The sequence below is a fragment of the Marmota flaviventris genome, chromosome X, assembly GCF_047511675.1.
Source record: "Marmota flaviventris isolate mMarFla1 chromosome X, mMarFla1.hap1, whole genome shotgun sequence".
Lineage (NCBI taxonomy): Eukaryota > Metazoa > Chordata > Mammalia > Rodentia > Sciuridae > Marmota > Marmota flaviventris.
This window is the reverse complement of record NC_092518.1, coordinates 45,503,268-45,520,326: the sequence shown is the minus strand read 5'-3', so window position 1 is coordinate 45,520,326 and position 17,059 is coordinate 45,503,268. Positions and strand designations below refer to the sequence as shown.

The window sequence follows — 17,059 nt, the reverse complement described above, 5'->3', positions numbered from 1 at the left end:
TACAATTACATAGGAGGAACAAGTTCTGGTGATCTGTTGCACAGTAGGATGACTTTAGATAACAATAAGGTATCTTTCAAAATAGCTAGAAGAGAGGCTTTTGAATGCTTTCACTATGAAGAAATGATGTGTCATGTGATGGATATGCTAACTATCTTGATTTGATAATTACACAATTTATACATGTATCAATACACTATATTGTGCTGATAAAGATGTATAATTATTGTCTGTCAATTTAAAAACTAGTTTGATGTTGGTGCTGGTATGGATTTTAAGACTATTAAATAGATGCTTTATATATTTAAGTCCATGTATATAGTCATAAAAATTTTTATTTTTGTTTTTGTTTATTTTTGAATTATGGAGTCAGGAATTATGTACATATTATGCATGTGTTCTACTACTGCACTATATTCCCGTCCCCATTTTTTTTTCTTGGTGCTAGGGATTGAATCTAGATCCTCATACATGCTAGGCAATCACTTTACCATTGAGCTACATACCCAGTCCCAGGAATTTGGTTTTTGGTAAAGGGAAAGAATGATTGCTCAGTAAAAGTTTAAGACCCTAATAAGTAATTAGTATTGTAATGGAATAATATTAATCTATAGAAGATAATATCACGAGAATATTTATTGACTTAGGAATGTGTTAACAAAAACTTCAGATGATTTAAAGAATTAAACATAAAACATTCTAAAATATTATCAGGAAATTCAGGACAATGTTTCTAATCTTAAGAGTAGAAAGGACAGACTGGGGATATAGCTCAGTTGGTAGAGTGCTTGCCTTACATGCACAAGGCCCTGGCACACCACACACTCTCTCTCTCTCTCTCTCTCTCTCTGTAGAAAGGCCTTCTTTTGCAAGATTCCAAAATGCAAAAGCCATAAAAAAACTATTGATAAATGTGTATGCATCAATATACTTTTTTTTTCCATACTGGGAATTGAACCAGGGGTGCTCTACCACTGAGCTATCCGCCTAACCCTTTTAATTTTTTTATTTTGAGACAGGATCTTGCTAAGTTGCTGAGGCTGGCTTCCAACTTGCCTTCCTCATGCCTTAGCCTCCAGAGTCACTGGGACTACAAGTGGGAGCCACCATGCCCAGCTTATTTATTTATTTATTTATTTTTTATTGGTTGTTCAAAACATTACAAAGCTCTTGACATATCATATTTCATACATTTGATTCAGGTGGGTTTTGAACTCCCAATTTTACCCCAAATACAGATTGCAGAATCACGTCGGTTACACATCTACATTTTTACATAATGCCCTATTAGTAACTGTTGTATTCTGCTACCTTTCCTATCCTCTACTATCTCCCCTCCCCTCCCCTCCCATCTTCTCTCTCTACCCCATCTACTGTAATTCATTTCTCTCCAAAAGCATCTATACCCCAAATGACCTCATAAACAAAATTTAAAAATAAGCAAAATGCTGCAACAAAATTTCCCCCATGTCACAAAAATTTACATCCTGACTCCATAATTCAATAATAAGACATACAATATAGCCGGAAAATAGTTTAAAGGGTGTGAGCAGGGAAGCCACAAAATAAGGTAAGTAAATAGCCAACAAACATACAAAATATTCCTTAAACTTGCTAATCATGAAAATGCAAACAATGAGAGATTTTTTCATCCATTACAATGGCAAAATTTTAAAATGATTCATTAATATCCAATTTCATTAAGAACATTGAGGAGATATAAACTGAAGTAGGTTTTCTAGAGGGTAATTTGGCATTATATATTAAAGTTTCAGAATGTGATCTTTGATCTATTTCATTTTTATGTATTTACTTTACAGAAATATTTTAGCATATGCACAAAAATTCATGTAAAAAGATATTCATCACAGGGCTGCTAATAATAACAAAAAGCTCTGTAAAAGTAAAGGATTGAAGACATGTTTATCAACAGGTGAATGGTTAACTACATACACTCATTCAATAAAATAGTTATGTAGTAGGTAAAGTGAATGAAATAGATTTTTATATCCTGACATGGACAGATCTTTAAGGTAAATTAAGCGAATAAAGCAATTAACAGAACAGTACATCAAATACAATTTATATATAAAAAAATAAACAACATAATACTAAACTATGTATTTCCGTTTGTGTATGTATGAATGTTAGGTGAATTTAAAATTTATCTGTGGTGAGTGTTTTATAATAATTCATTCACATAAATTTAGGAGAAGATTTTTAAAATAAAAAAAAGAACAAAACCAAAGTTAATTATGTCCAAGAAAGACTTGCTTAGCTGGGTACCAAGGTACTCATTTAAATTCCCATATATTCAGGAGGCTGAGGCAGCTTCAATCACTTAGCAAGACCCTGTCTCAAAATAAAAATAAAAAGAGGGCTGGGGGGAAAGGCTGGAGATGTATTTCAGTGGCAGAGTGCCCCTGAGTTCAATCCCTAGAACTGCAAAAAAAAAAAAAAAATAGGAATGTTTCATATTGCCATTAAAATGTTATAGACAAATAATCAGTGACATGACAAATACTTGGCTATTAAATAACAATATGCCATGATAATATTTTTGTTTAGAAGTGTGTGTGTGTGTGTGTGTGTGTGTGTGTGTGTGTGTTTATAGAAAAGGCTGGGAGGACATTAAACCAGAACATTGTCTCTCTGGGTGATGGGACCGCATTTTTTATTTTTTTCAGCACTGGGGATCAAATCAGGTCATCACACATGGTAGGTAAGTGCTCTGCCACAGAGCTACATCCTCTGTCCCAACCTTTTTTCTTTTGGCATTTTCTTTATGCTTTCATATATTTTCTGAATATTTTACAATAAGAGAAATGAAAAATGGTGTCTGTGTTTGTGGGGGTGTAGTATTGGTGGGAGTTAGGATTGGATCAATGGAGTTAGCAAGAGAACTAGCAACTGCTGCAGATTTAAATGTAAACTAGGGTTGTGAGGTATGTGGGATTTTAGAATTAGAGATGGGGAACTAGATTTTATGGGACTAGGAGTTAACAGAAGAAAGGTAGAGGTTAGAGTTAGCTGTAGAGATCATGGCTTATTGAAATTAAAGCAGATGCTGTGAGAGTTGGGAATTAGAATTAAAGCGTTTATTAAATTGAAAAAAAATTTAGAACTATACTAGTAATATGGGTGACGGTATAGAAATATTGGTATAAATCGAATTTTGGGGGGTATTTCTGGTGGATTGCATATTGTTAAAACTATTCTGGAGATCCTGTTCTGTATTTTGAGGAATAATGACCTTTCAACCCTAGCTACTCCATTTCTACAAGTTTCTTCTTAAGAAAAAAATCTTAGAAATATGCGTTTAGTTACATTGACATTCATGTCTGCGTTTCTTTTTTTCCTTTTATAAAGATTTTATTATGTATAGAGGGGAGAGGGGATTCAATTCTTCTTGCAAGCTGATTTCCTCATGGCAGCCAGTGTGTTGCTCAGCATCTCTAGCTTTACTTTTGGCATGAGTGTGTGACCCACCCTTTTCTTGATGAGTCTATTTATCCTTGGAGACCTGGAGCAGTGCTATTTCATGCACCTCCTATGAGGCAAAGCTACACACCTTGAATCATGTACTGCACAGATTTGGTGTGCTTGTCTTGGTTACCCTATGGTTCTTCTTGAGGCCCATGGTGATGCCATAGGGCAGAGCTATGGTTGTTGGCCTTCAATGACTGCTGCAGAAGCTACGTCTGCATTTTTATAATAAAAAAGATCTAAATATAGGGTTTTAGTTAAATAAATAATTAGCCTTAGAGTGGAATTACATTTACCCATTAATAATAACATTAGAAGTATATTCAATGAGATAATCTATCTCACAGGGCTTCTATACATTTCCTGAGATTTATATACAAAATTTAGTGTGTAAGTTTACATAGGTGGTGGTGGTGGTGGATCCACTCCAGATTCCGAATTTCAGGCATGAGCCAGTTTTGCAAGGATGGAATTAAAACTGAAGGATATGATTACAATTTTTATTTCCTTTATATTTCAAGTGTTCTTTGGTTAGTGCTCTTTAATTTATACTTTAAGATATCAAATTAACACATCCTTTTTTTAAATAGTTCAAACCTTATCAAAGTATGTAGAGTTGCAAATTAAAGCCTCCATCTTCTTACCCCTCAATCTCATTCTGCACTCCCAGACGAAGCACAATTAATAGGGGATCTCCTACCAGATTCGTTGTATGCCAATGCATTTATAAATGTCGATCCTCTATGGATTCCTGGCCAATTATACTACCCCAAATAACACCAAGGAGAAAAAGAGAATGTTTGAGGACTTACTATGTGTCTGAAGTATTTTAAGAGTTTGCCCTGTGATCTCACTATGGTGTTGTTGTCCTGCCATCCGCAGTCTGGGTTTGCCCTCTTGCCCCCCATCCCTCATTCTTCAAGGCAGCTGGAGAGGTCGTTAATTTTTAAAACGTAAATCAAATCAAATCATGTCCTTTTCAGCAGCGTTCAGTGTGCCTAGAGTCAAATCTCAGTTCTTTAGCGACCCTACTATCCTTTTTGGTTGCCTTTATTGGGCAGTGAGTACACAGGAGGGGTCCCCTGCAGGAGACCCAGCTTCACCGCGGAGGGAGCGCCCTCCCAAGGGCCAGAGGCGGGGCTTCTGGTGTGGTGGGTGGAGCCTCAAATCGAGTGTGAGCAGAGCCGCAGGGGGGACGCTTTCGACCGAGGGCGAGCGAGGGGAGCAGGGCTGAAGCAGGGCCGCGGACCCTGCACGCTCCTGCGGGCCCTGGGGAGCCATTGCGGCCAAGGTGAGCTTCTACCCCTGGGCAGGAAAACGGGCTCTGTTTGCGCCGCCGTCTTTGGTTCCTCGGGGGTAGGGGGGGCAGTTCTCACGGGACCCTGCGCGAAGGCACGGAGGTGGCGGCCTTGGGGAGCCTGCGGGAAAGGCTGCTGAAGGGGCCGGGCGGTCTGCCCCAACCCTCCCTGAACCCCGCCTCCTCTCCCCTCCCCCAGGCCCCAGCCGGCGCCAGTAGAGAGCTAGCCGCATCTTCAGGGACAGCGGGGCAGCTGCCGGCAGCGCGAACGGAGAGCGGCCGACAGTGGGGATGCGAGGTACCGGCGTTAGCCTTGGCCAAGTGGCCCTAGAGAGGGTGTAGAGGCCAGGCCTCAGGCGTTTCTCTCACGGGTTCGTGGAAGGCGGCCTCAAAGGGAAGGTGAGGGGCGGGCAGGCAGGCTTCGCGGGTAACTACTAGGCGTTGTGTGTGTGTGTGTGTGTGTGTGTGTGTGTATATATATATATATATATATATATGTTTTGGTATCTAAATGGTACTACACACACACACACACACACGCACACGCACGCACGCACGGGCGCGCATTCATTTCGGATGATTTAAAAATTTTTAACAATGTCTTGTAGATCTTTATATATCGGGGAATCAAAATTTATCCCAGCTTTTAAACAGCTGCATTGTATGATTGTACTACAGTTTATTTAACTATTTCCGGATGGATGTACATTAGCCTTGTTTCCTTTTTAGGGGGGGAGGGGATTATTGCAAGCAACGCTTTAATGAATGGGTTTGTGTATATGTTTCATACACATGTATCAGTATTTCTGTAGGAGAAATTCTTAGAATAGTAATTGCTGGGTCAAAGTGTGTATGCATTTTGAATTCTGATAAATTTATTCCAAATTGCTTTCCCAAAAGGCTATACTAATTTACACCCTCCAGTGTTGTGAGAGAGTGCCTATTTTTCTATAGCTATGCCAAAATGAATTGTTATCAATCTTTATAATTTTAGCCAATATAAAGGATGAAAATTGTATGTCATTGTTTTCATTTGCATTTTCCTTATCATTAGTAAAATACAACATTTTTATTCGATTACAAAAGTGGATAGGCAAATATCAGTAGTCTTCTTATCTATAGCAATAAGAATTTTGAAAATTTAATACTAAAGAAAAATCTCACTCGCAATAGCAAGAAAAACGAATAAAAATACCTGTAAGTAAACTATCAAACTTTATTGAGGAATATAATAAAAGCGTTTTCACAAGTGGACAAGGGATACCATGCTTCTGAATAAGAAGGCTCAATTTCGTAGTGATGTCCATTTTGTGATATTGACATGCAATTGATGCAATTTCAATAAATATACCAAGTTTCTGGAACTTAATATGATTCTAAAGTTCATCCAGGCGAAAAATTGCTAAGAATAACCAAGAAGATATTTTAAAAGATAAGATGGGGGTATTTGTACTACTGTCTATTAACATTTACTCTAAGGGAATAATATTTAAATTAGAATGGACAGAACAATGCATTAGAATGGAAAAGCCCACAAATCGAGCCAGATTGGATCCCAAGATTTATTGGAGAAACATTGTGGGCTGGACGTGGAAAAACTGCCATATTAAAAGCTTCAAGCACTCACCCCCTTCAATGCCCCCCTCCCCCGCAAGCTTGAATTTGCCTTTGAGGGCAGACTCCTTTGTTTGGAGAAAACCACTTTATTGGGTCTTTTTGGTTATGCCAAGGTAAAGCTTCAGTAGTTAAAATTGGTGGCTTTGGAGCTAGAACTAATGGTCCGAACCTTTAGTTAGATTAAGATGGATTCAGGTTAGCCTGCAGTGCGGCGAGAGAAGGAGTCTGGATGTTATAGGTCTTTTAGAAATTTTACCGCTCTAATGTGCAAAAAATGTTATGTCATTGTTTTCATTTGCATTTGCGTGCTTATTGTGAGATCGAACATCTTCTATGTGTTAGTCCAGAATAATATTTTATTCCTGGAGGTGGGTAACAATGGGGGACCTATTGCTCCCCTTCCAGAATGGAGTTTGGCTAATTGGTACAACCCTGCCCGGAAGCGTGAGAATAAACAGGTTGACTTTTTAAAATTTCCTCAAGCACTAGGCAAGCTCTAGACACCTAGATCGGGGGCGGAGGCAGTTTTCAGGACATGGCCGAGATTTGGCGCTGAGCTGTGTCATCGCGAGGTTTGGCAGCCAGCTCCGCAGTGGGTCGGAAACCTCGTGGTAGGCGAGATCCCTGCAGGACCGGAGCTTCCTCCCTTTCCCCGAAAAACTCCCAGTCATTTTCATGAAGCCCCGCCTCTCTCCTTTTTAGGAGCGTGCGGCAGGTCTCGCGAGATCTCACGTTTCCTAAAGGCGAGGCGCGGGCGGCATCCTGCGGTGAATTTCGAAGGTCTCGCCGAGGCCAAACGTAATATCGCGATAAGTCTCACAGCGCATGCGGGAGCCGGCGGCGGTAGATTGGCTCCGCCCCGTGGTGCTTCGTGCGGTTGTGCGTCATTTGCTTTTAGCTTCGCGTAGGGTGAGAGCGGAGCCGTAGCGACTTCGGCTTTGGTGGGAGGAGGGGTCTGGGAAGGGCTGGGCTCAGGCTTTTCCCTGTCCGGTAGAGGTTCTCGCGGGATTGCGCGGGCGGCAGCAGTTCGGCTACTGACTGCAGCAGCCGCGGAGGCGGCGGCAACGTCTTCTGCTCGTGCAGTTCTTAGCCGGTGAGTTCTCGCGGGAGCGGGGTTAGGTCCTCGTGGGATCCGTTGGTGGTGGCAGAGGTAGCTCCGGAGTGGGGGGGCAGTGACTAGGGTCGGTCCGCCTGCTGTTAAGATGGCGGCGGAGGCTGATGTCTGTCCGGCTAGGACCCGGGACTGAGGTGTTGGTTATCCGCGCTTGTGACGCCTTTCAGGTACCCAACGTTAAGGAAGTGACGAATGGCAAAACGCCGAGGTGCCGGTAAACCGTACCTGACACGAAGATCATCCGTTTCTTGTCGGCTAAGGCGACACCATTTCCCGGGCCTCAGCCGCGTGTGGGCCTGCCTTTGCCCCACCAATCAATCGGTCAACGCCTCCGTTACCGCCGCAGTGGGCGGATTGGGAAGTGTGGGAGGGGAGTCTGGAGTTGGGTAGTGGGATTGGGGTTAGATTGGGCTGTGGAAGAGATGTGGGGCAAGCCAACAGCGACTTGTACCCTCCACCCTACCATTTTTGCGAGCCCGCCTCCGGTTTCAGCCCTTGGTACGACCTAGATGAATCCCCTAGTTTTTCATGAGTTGAAGTGGGCTCTATCTACCTACCCAACTCCCGTGCTAAGGTTTAGGGTCAAGCTGTATAGTGTCTGACGTACTCTTCCCTCTTTACAAATTCTGCCGTCCTGACAAATCTCGCTCGTTTATGTGGATAGTTGGGGCGCGTATTTAAGGGGGGAAGTCAATTTAGAGCCTAGTCTGAGTCCTCCAACCTATCCCGTTCCCTACATTTACTCCCATCTTTGTGGATGGAGTCATAGTAACCTTCCATTTCCTCGGATCCTCACACTTTCATGACCTGATCAAAGCATAGGGTACTGATTTCTTCACCTGCATGCTGCTAGACTGCTCCTGGACGTAACAGTGCATTCATGTTCAGTGTGGTCAGTGTTTAGATGATTGCAGTCTTCCATTGCTGCTGCTTTCACAGCTGTTAGCATTCCCTTCTTCGTACCCCTCCCCATAAAAAGGCCCTCCACTAAACCAACTTTCTGTTCTCTGTCCCTCTCCCAATCTTCCTGCAAGCCTGCCACCCATCTTTTCCCCCCTGCCTTACACTGCATTTCTGTAGCATTTTTGTCTGTGGATATCTATTTTTGCTGCTAATCACTTCTTTCTTACCTGCATCACGCTTATTAAATCCTTCTGTTCCCTGCCCGCTCCCCATGCTATTTTTCCAGGAACTGAATCCCCTAATAAGGGGTCAGGTTCTTCTACATTATCCTCCTTCCATGTATTAGAAAACAGCATTGGTATATCTTGCCCTTTAAACATTGCCCTGTTCTGCTCTATTTTCTCTCTTCTCCATGTCACTGTAACTGAGGCAATTAATTCCCTATCATTTGTTTCCTTTATAGATTACATGTTCAGCATTGCTTTCTTTTAGCACCAATGTTGCATAGATTGAGGAGACACCAACATTTCCTATTCGTGGGAGGCAGCCTGGTATGGTGGAAATATTGTGTGCTTTGGGTTCACGTTGAACTTTGCGACTTTGGGCAAATTACTTTTCAGATTCTTAGTGTTTATAAGGGTTGTTGCTAAAATTAATGAGCAAATTTGTAAAGTACCTTGCTCATAGTAGGCACACAATGAATTGTGATGACTTTTTCTTGGTGTAAAAATACATTGGTATGGGCTGGGTATGTAGCCCAGTGGTAGAATGCTTGCTTAGCCTGGGCAAGGCCCTGGGTTCAATCCCTAGTATTGCCAAAAAAAAAAGAAAGTATTTTGGTAGATGCACTTGTGTCATGCTAGTTTTATTACCTGGGAAAGAATAAAGTTCATAAGCCATTCTATCTCCAGGGGTTCCTAATGTTTGAACATTGTAATCCCTGCTCTTTTCTTCCACTAGTCTAGGAATTTCAGTGCAAAATCACTCTCCTAGAATGACCGCCAGTCATTAATAATGTTCTTGTTAAGTGGTACATCCAGCCGTTTCACCTTTTGGAAGGGGTCCCTTATTCCTTAGCTACTCCTTTCTCCTACTCCTTCAAAAGCAATCTGTCCTGTAAGTCACTCTACAAAAGTAGTGAAATTTGGTGCCATGCCTTTTACAATGGTAAAGGAAACTTCTGCTAGCTACTTTTCAGGTGCCTGTGCTGTTTTCTCCTGCACATTTATTTGTTCCTAAAGATCCGTGTGGGGATCTGCTCTTTGGTATCTCCTTACCTGAGCAGGGTACTTCTTAGAGATGTCAGAAAGGTCACTTGGCAAACCAAGCTTCTTTTCCAAATGGAATCACTGCTTGTTCTTTAATATACTACTTTCTGTTGTGCTTTTGTCATTTTGTGTTTTCTAGCATACTTAATAAGTATGTGATTTGGAGTTTTCCTTACTGTTAATATTTTGATTAGGCCAATATTAAAATGAGTGATTATTTTCAATTATTTTTGGTTGGATTATGGGTGAAGTAGGAATATGGTGGCAAAAGGTATACAGTGATTGAAAATTTACAGTGGGTGATCATCTGATATATAGCTGTGTGTACTCTATTTTTGAGTTTCAAGGTTGGCTTAAATTTGAAGTACTTTGGAGGCAAATACATTCCTCTCATTTGAGTTCAGGTGATCACTTTGTTTTGAGATTTTTGTCTTAGTGCCTTTTACAGTGGGTTAAACAGTGATCACAAATTAACTAATCTTCAATTTGACTCTTTGGCATTCAGCATGAGAATAAATCTGGGAATGATCATCTAGGCATGACCTAAAAGGTTTAAATTATTCTAGGTAGATCTCTGAGAAGAGAGGAAGGAGTGGCAATACCAAATAAAAACTTTTGTCTAAGGTTCAATGGCAAAGTTCAACCTGAATTTCCAGGATGTTTATCGTTTGTCTCCCAGTATGGCCAAAAAGCATGTATGAAGGTGAAAATTAATTTTTATGTGTATAATTTTTTCACAGATATATTTAAAATTTCCTTAGTATCAGCTTATAGAGAGGATATAATTTTGTCTATAAGATCAACACTGTCCTGTAATTTCATTTTGGTTGAATACTGAGTTGAGTTTTCAGAGGTGTTTTCTAAGTGTCAGTTTGTAGGTATTGTTATAGCTATTGGTTTCTGAAGGCTTCAGTTACAGCTCAAAGCAGGTCCTAAAAAATGCAAATTGATATGTGAGGATTATTGCTTCAGAAGTAATAATTGATTATGTTTGAACATTTATATAATGGTTAACTCCCCTACTCTCTAATAAATGCATTGTGTATCTCTCCCCCACCCCACCTTTTTTTGTAGGTCCTTCAATAGCCTGACCTGAGGGGTTAGTGCTCCAGAGGAACCAGTGGACCAACTTGGTCAGGAAGGTTCAGAAGGCTGTTGGAGCCGTGTTGGGATTTCCCACCAGGATGAGTATGATTGGCTGTGATTTTAGGTTCGTTTTTTTGTAGATCTTTGTGGGTAGTATGAGATGGTGGGGATATTTCCATTCTGTGATTGAGCTACTTTGGTTTCTTCCATTGTCTGGATCTGATGTGACACTGGTTGCTTATTGTGTTTTAAGTGGGAGTTCTGTATATGACTTTTTAAATCATTCTAAGCATCATTCAAAAAATGAAATTGGAAGGTTTTATGTCATCAGTTTTAAACAGTTGTGAAAAATTTCAAACAAAAAAATTTGAGTCAACTTTTTCCCCATTTCCTGGATTACTTTGAAATAACTCTTTGCTATCATATCATTTTATTTGTAAAAATATTTATATCTTTAAAAGAATTGGGCTGTTTCAACATAACTTCAAAATTATTACAGCTGAAAAAAAGTGTGATTTTTTTTTTCTTTTTAAATAAGAAATATGCAAACTAGTGTTCAGATTTCCCTGATTTTCTCAGCTTTGGTTTTGTTTGTTTGACTCCAGATCCAGAGAAAGATCATTTATTGAAAATAGTTGGTAGAGCTCTTATATATGATTTAGTCTGTAGGTTCTGTCATTTTTTTAGTTCTAATTTATTTGTTGAAGAAATTGTCCTATAGTGTTTCCCCTACATTTGGGAATTTTAGCCCAGTAGTGGTGTCTAACCCATTCTTGTTAAATTAAAGACCCTGGAGGATCCATTATAATGAAACAATGGTAGTAATCTCCTGTATCCCTGTTGGAGTTGATAACTGCTGGCCTAATCACTATCCTAAAATAACTAGTCATGGATTCCTTTTTTGTGGTAAAGTCTGATTTGATATCTGAATTCAGTTCCATGTCTTGGCTTTGTTTACTGTTACACATGAAAAGTAGGCCTCTTGGTAGTAGCAGCTAATGTTTCCTAGATATGACCTGATTATGCCTTTGGGGTTTTTTATGCATGGTTTCAGTGTCCTTAGGTGATTTAGTTATTTTTATATGACATTATAAAGTTGCTTTTTATTCTTTTGATGATGTTATCTCTGGTGCTCTGACCCATAACTTCTAAGCTATTAAGACAGTGATGAGTTCCTCTGGCTGTCATACTGTTCTTGAATTTGCAATACAAAAACAATATTTGAGAGCTTCCATTTAATATTCTGATTCCCAGCTATTAAATACAAGTATACTTTTATTCTTGTTATTTTTCATTTTATTTCATCTGGAAATGATGGTCCTTTCAGCATAAAGTCCTTTAAACTGTTCATTTCTTATGCAGCATTAGCCATCCCTTGATCTACTCCTTCCATGGTCAAAACCAGAGAATGGAAATTGAACACACAGGCTTAGCCAGTGTTTGACTGAGGCACAAAATGTGGGAAGAGCAAGGCTACTTATTTCTATCTTTAAAACAAGAGTATTTTCTAGTTGAAGGGACAGAAAGGGGAGAGGTCATCACAATTGAAAATCTTTAATTTTTTTTAGATGAAATGATTGAATCACCAATCTATGGATTATGCACTCAGATCTTTTCTTGGGGAATTATAGCAAGATCATGCTTTCAGTAAAAACAGTTTGGAGCATATTGGGTATAGTGATTAGATATTTTTGAATTTTCTGTAGTAGCCTAAGTTTGTGAAACTAGGATAATTGTAGAGTAGTGGTATAGAACTTTGTGTGTAGTAGCATTCCACTATTTGAATGTTTTCCACAGGTTTTTTTGTTTTGTTTTGTTTTAAAGTGAATTAGTGACAAGCCACTTTATTTGTTTGTTTTCGGTAGTGCTAGAGATTGAACCCATGGCCTTAAACTGAGCTATATCCCCAGCCCCTTTCACAGTTTTTTAACAGCTGCCATTCACAATGGAAATGCAGTTGTTTTGTTTTGTTTTTTTTTCTTTTGCTGTGTGTTTTCAACCAAGAGTTCAAAGTATGATTGAAATGAAAAATTGGGTAGCTTTGAAAATATTTGCTCTTGCATTCCATGTTACCTGTCCTGGAGAAAGATAAGTTGTTGAATTCTGTTGTGTAGCTGTAACCATATTAGGCTGTTTTACAATGATCTCAGCATATATAAGGTAATCACAAGCACTTGGACTCTTTGTGTTTTCCTGTATTGTTCTCTGACTCTTTCTTCAATGACTGGTTACCAGATGTTTATATATGTTAATGTCCGGGATAATTCAGCTCTTAAGATTCTTTGGAAGCCCTCTTATTTGATGTGTCATAGGGATTGAGTTGCTAAAACTTGATGTACTTGTTGACTAGCTTGGTTTTCTGGTTATAGAAATGCTTTCAGATAGTGAAGGAGTGGCTCTCAATATGAGGAAAACAACTGTAGCTTTTGTTTGGGCAGTTAACCTGAAAATTTTCAACTTTGAGTTCCCTAAAGTTGTTAGTCATTTTGATTTTTTTTTTTTTTTGGTGGGGAGGGTATCGAGGATTGAACCCAGTGGTGCACAGCCACAGATACACATCCCCATTCTCAGCCCCTTTTTTATTTTGAGACAGTCACTAAGTAGGGCCTTGCCGCATTACTGAGGCTGGCTTTGAACTTAACGATTTTCCTGCCTCAGCCTCCCTAGTGGCTGGGATTAAATCATTTGGCTTTTAAAATTAACAGTGGTGACATTGATCCCAGAATGTGATTTCATAGAAAGTGGGAATTTGTCTTTATGGAGATTGGTATTGCAGATCTGATTCAGTTTGGATTTCTGATTGAATTAGATAAATGTTAAAACCAACCCCTCGATTCTGGTTGTATAATCTTAAGAGTTGAAAGAAGTTTTTCCTTTTCAAAAGTCATTAAGTGGTGACTAAACATAGGGAGGATTTAAATTATTCTAGAATGATTTAATGTAGATTTTAAAGATTGGTAAGTTTGAATATACTGCCACTGGCATAAAATAATGGTTGGCACAATTTATTTTTTTTCTGGACTCTACTTTCTCAGAATTAAACACTTTACTCTTCAGTGCTGTTTAGTTTTACCTTCAGCTGGAAGTAATTTTGAAATCCTTTATTACAATGGTCCTCAAAATGTCTCTAAATCAGTGTTCCTATTTCCTGCATATTGGCAACTGGATCCAGAGGCTTGATAAATTCAGGTTCATTTCCTTTGGCAAGCATAATGGTGGGGATGTGTTCATTAACAACATTCATTATGTTTTGATGATTAGATTTTAAAAATCCATTAATTCATTGTGGGCTGCCAAATAGTGATGTTTCAGTGCTATCATTTTGTTTTCATCTTTTAGCTAGAATAATTTTGTTTCCCTTCTTTTATTTGGTTACTCAGTGATACAGTTTATATAGGAAGGACAGGATAAATGCTCACTTAAAAACATTGCTTTCAATATAAGGAATTGGTTCCCTGTCATCACAAAGGTTACATATAAATGTATCTCTCTAAAACCTTGCACTAGTGGATATCAACACTTGATGAGTTTTAATACGTTTTTGAAGCTGATGTATTAAAGTTCAAATTGTCCCCCTTTTGGATAATGTGGGACTCTCTTAAAATTGGCACCTGATTCTTCTTGACATGATGTATAGTAGTCTTTGATAGCTTCCTGTGTCAGGATGTTCCAGGCTTAGTCTTGTACATTTCTGTCGTAGAACTGGAATCAGCCAATGAAATTAAGATAAAGGGTGAAATCAAAGGAAACTTTTTGCCATGGGTAGAAGCTTTGAGCTTTTTACTCAGTCCATCTTTTCTCTTTCTACTTAATTTCCCCAGGATTCCTTTTCATTATATCTTAACCTATTTTTGTGAATATAAAATCTTTATTAGAATTTAGGTAGAAAAGTCTGAGAAGCTTTGAAAAGAGTAGAAGGACCATGCAGCCCATTTAGAAGGAGCAAGCAGCCTAGACAGTTCTAGATTTGGCAAGAACTGGTCACTTATTAGTTCTATCAGTTTGGGTAAGTTAATTTAATTCTGCCAATTGTTTCATCTGGAGAAATACCTTATTCCTATGGTTATTGGAATAAATGATGAAATGTAAGATTTTAATACCCAGTAAGCAATAATAAGTGAATGGTAATTTATTAAATATACTAGTTTGATCTACTCCTCCAACAGGTCAGGTGGGCAGTCAGGGTGATGTAATGATGGCCAATTAACTAAGCATGTTTCAGGACCTTAAGGTCTGTGTCGAATCATCAGTGGTGTGGAGGAATGGGGTTTGTTCTTCAGTCAGTTTGAATCTGAGTCTCTGGCCAGTGATAGCTGAATGTTCCACCAGAGTAGCTTTTCACTTTACAAAATGTTGGGAGTCCCATTTATACTCTCTGAAGTGTCTTACCCAGTTCTGTGGGTTGCCTTGATCTCTTTCCATCTATACAGCCCCTACTGTTCAAGGTTCTTATGTTCAAGATTCTGCTGTAACCTTAGAAACTCATAATGAGTCTTCCCAATAGTCATCAGGTCACCACTATTAACATACTTGAGTAGCACCACATATAGCAGGTTAGAAAAGAGGTAAATATTATCCCTTTTAACATTTTACATAGTATCTAAAGTACTGTGTGAGGCATATAGCAAGTGCTCAATAAATGAAAACCATGGTTACTTTAAAATTTATATCTATCTTTTCCCTTCTCACATCTTACCTCTCTTCATTAAGTTGAATAAGCATTTATTGAGTGTCTATAAGTACAAGGACTTGGGGATATTAAATGAATGAAGCTTGATATTGGCCCTTGAGAAACTCATAGTCCAGTCAAGGACTGTAAGTGAGATCATGTTTAAAGTTTCTTAACCTTTTTCTTTGTGTCATTATTTCTTTCACTGCACTGTCCATGCATTGATATAGCCTATCTATTATTTCTCACAGCTCTTAATTCTATGTGCCTCCCCAGCCTTTGAGACTGTTGATATGTGAGAAAGCCTGCAGTTGTCTTCTATGAATACAGGTAATATTGAGAAAAACCTCTGGGCCAAGGTTAGATTTCAAAGTGGCATGTGCAGTCGATACTACAAGAGCTGTTTATGATCTTTAGATGAATATACCTACACCTGGTCCTCAACTCTGTTGTTTTAACTGCTGCTGTTCTTCCTCTCCCCTAAAAATGTTTTCTGCCTGTAGAGGCTCCTATACCCAGTTAGTGATCAACCAAGCCTGTGAAGAGACAGCTGTACTTCATATTATAAATTAGGATTTGAGTGGGCTTAGAATGTATTGCAAAATTTCCATTCTTAACTACAAAATTATATTCAAAAACCCTAATATATAGGATATTGTGAACATTTAAGTACAATGATGTATTTTAAAATGTTGAAATGATACAGTACAAAGATAAGCTTATTATAATTTATGTGAAAAAAATACATAATAGCTATGTTACTTGGGGCAGATTACTTCATCACTGAGCCAGTTTCCTCATTCTTTAAATGAGGGTGATGATATTCATTCAACAAATATTTATTGAGGACATACTCGTTGCTGCCATATACCTGGAACACAGAGATAAGCAACTACACAGTGGACAAATAGGGTGGTCTTTTAGGGGAGACTTGTAAATCACACTCAAAAAGATCAGTATAATAATATGAGGAATGAATAGAATGTGCTATAGCAGGATTGTGCTATAGCAGAATGTGCTATTACAGGATTGTATCAGAGAATGTAATATAGGATTTTGTTATTATTAAACAAGATATATGAAAAATATGTCATGGGCAAAATGCTATGTACATGAAATTAAGTAAGTATATTCCAAATGAATCAATAGCATAAACGATTATTTTGTCACAAGATATATACTTTAAATGCATTTTTATCTTTGAGCTGGATTTATCATTAAGGATGTTAATGTAGTCCTGATATAAAGTACTCTGAAAGTAATGTTCTTGTTTAAAAGGACATTTTCCATTCCTTTTGTTATCATTTTCTAATGTATCACTAAATCAATTTTAGAAGATGTATACATATTTTGGTATGTCCTCCTCTTAATGATCAGGGTAACATTTAAAGATAAGAAGAGATAGTCCAGTAGAAAATTAGGGACAGACTTTTTTCACAATAGAAAACTAAAGATGTTCAATAACAAGAAAAGATACTCAAAGCAAGCATCAGAAACGCAAAGTAAAATTGGGTTTAAAAAATCATTATATTGGCAAAATAATTTGATAGTATCGAGTCATGGCAAAGAATATAGGGAAGAGTTTGGTTTTATAGTGCTGCCCATGACTACTACAGTAG

At 38.6% G+C, this 17,059-nt stretch overlaps 1 protein-coding gene across 11 annotated transcripts in view; it reads left to right on the top strand.

Moving 5' to 3' along the window:
• Window positions 1-4,682: 4,682 nt before the first annotated feature.
• Window positions 4,683-17,059, top strand: part of Huwe1 (HECT, UBA and WWE domain containing E3 ubiquitin protein ligase 1) — a 144,142-nt gene continuing 131,765 nt past the window's right edge. For 6 of the 11 annotated variants that reach the window (XM_071606515.1, XM_071606518.1, XM_071606517.1 and 3 more), the window contains exons 1-3: window positions 4,684-4,777; window positions 4,983-5,081; window positions 10,760-10,895. The gene's annotated coding sequence lies outside the window, so the exon portion shown is untranslated. Of the gene's footprint in view, window positions 4,778-4,982; window positions 5,082-7,328; window positions 7,494-7,666; window positions 7,682-10,759; window positions 10,896-15,691; window positions 15,771-17,059 lie in introns of those variants that run through there. The other 5 variants (XM_071606513.1, XM_071606519.1, XM_071606511.1 and 2 more) reach the window with 5 other exon arrangements.